Below are 2,191 nucleotides of genomic sequence, written 5' to 3'. Positions count from 1 at the left end.
GATTTCCAAAAAAAATTCGCCAGAGTCTCCCCTATAATTGGGCCTATCCACCTGTTAGATAATCCTAGAAACCAATCCTAACAACATATACATGAACCATCGACGCAATATAACATGGAAACAACACCAACCGTAGCCTCATAAGCAATATATTATCAGAAAGGAACACCCTTAACACCAACTATACAAGTGATACATATTTCATAGAAGGTAAGCTCTTAACATTTTTATAGTACACAACTATCTAAATACATGGTTATTCAAACAAATGAGGGTACTTCTTCTTCATTTCTTCCTCGGCCTCCCAGGTGGCCTCCTCAACCTGCTGGTTTCGCCATAGTACTTTCACGGAGGCAATTTCTTTATTTCTTAGCTTCTGGACTTGCCAATCAAGAATGGCAACTGAAATTTCTTCATAAGTCAGTTCTTCATTAACCTCAATAGTCTCAACCAAAACAATAAGTGTCGAGTCTCTAATTACCTTCTTCAACCGGGTGCACCAACGACTTCTCTGCTGGTAGCTCAAGCCTGTAAGCCACCTGACCAATCCTCTAAATGATTTTGTACGGTCCTACATACCTCAGACTTAATTTTCCTTTCTTACCAAACCGCATTATACCCTTCATGGGGGAAACCTTCAAGAATACCCAATTATCTTCTTCGAATTCCAAATCCCTACGATGCACATCCGAATAGGACTTCTGACGACTCTGGGCGCTTTTCAACTGATCCTTAATGACCTTAACCTTCTCCATAGCCCAATGCACGAGGTCTGGTCCTATCAATTATGCTTCCCCAAAATCGAACCATCCAATGGCAGATCTACATCTCCTACCATATAAAGCCTCGAATAGTGCCATCTGAATGCTAGCATGATAACTATTGTGGTATTCAAATTCTATGAGTGGAAAATGATCATCTTAGCTACCCATGAAGTCAAAATCACCAAGCACGCAACATATCCTCGAGCATCTGAATGGTCCGCTCTGCTTTCCCATCGGTCTGTGGATGAAAGGTTGTACTAAGATTCACTTGAGTACCCAAACCTTGCTAAAATTTCTTCCAAAATTTAGCTGTGAATTGTGCCCCCCGATCAGAAATGATAGAAATTGGAGTGCCATGCAACCTAACTATTTTCTTGATATACAACTGAGCATATTGTTTCACTGTGTCGGTAGCCTTAACAAGTAAGAAGTATGCTGATTTCGTGATTCGATCCACAATTACCCAAATTGAGTTGACCACAAAGTCCATATTTACCATCTCCCACTTCCATATTGGAATCTGGATGTTTTGTGACAAGCCACAGGGCCTTTGGTGTTCGGCCTTCACTTGTTGGCAGTTTGGACATTTTGCCACAAATTCCGCTACATTCCTCTTTATATCATTCCACCAATCGACTTCCTTAAGATCATGATACATCTTTGTAGAGCCTGGGTGCACGAAATACCTAGACGTGTGAGCCTCGGTCATGATTCTTTCCCGGAGACCATCTATATTTGGAACACATAATCACCCTTGGTACCTTAGGGTACCATCATCCATGCCAAGAGAAAAAGTTGTGGTTTTATGTTATGAATCCCCTCCTTCAATTGTACCAACAACCGATCACTGCATTGCTTCTCCTTGACCTCCACAACAAGCGATGATTCAGCCCTATTTTGCACAATCACCCCTCCTTCACTAGAGTCTGCAAGAGGAACTCCCAAAATAGTCAGCAAGAAGAATTTCTAAAATCCTCAACCACATTATCCTACCTCGGCACCACGAAATCCCGGGTTTTAGGTGAAATTTTACGGGGCCTTACAGAGATGTCCTCCGGCAGGACCTCCACTTTATCCTCACTCGCCTCAGTGGCAGATGGTTCTTAGGATATAAGCCCCTTTTTTGGCACAACCTCGGGAGGCACCTCATGGCTCTTGTTGGTGGCATTCCTCTTTTTGTTACGACCGTTCTTGCTAGCTGCATCATGGATGACATAGGCTTAGGTGTTGGCAATTTCTCCGTCGTTTGTCATTACCTTAGTTTCAACATTCGCTCTGATGCCACATTGTTACGTCCTTAGTCTCAAACTAAGCACACGTGCGGCACTTGACAACTTGCTCATAATCATGGTATGTCACGTCAGCCTAAAATACTACACTCAATATCGCTAAGGGAATGTTAGAACATAAGAGAATTGCCAAATGAA

The sequence above is a fragment of the Nicotiana attenuata genome, unplaced genomic scaffold (assembly GCF_001879085.1).
Source record: "Nicotiana attenuata strain UT unplaced genomic scaffold, NIATTr2, whole genome shotgun sequence".
NCBI lineage: Eukaryota > Viridiplantae > Streptophyta > Magnoliopsida > Solanales > Solanaceae > Nicotiana > Nicotiana attenuata.
This window is presented reverse-complemented; position numbering follows the sequence as displayed.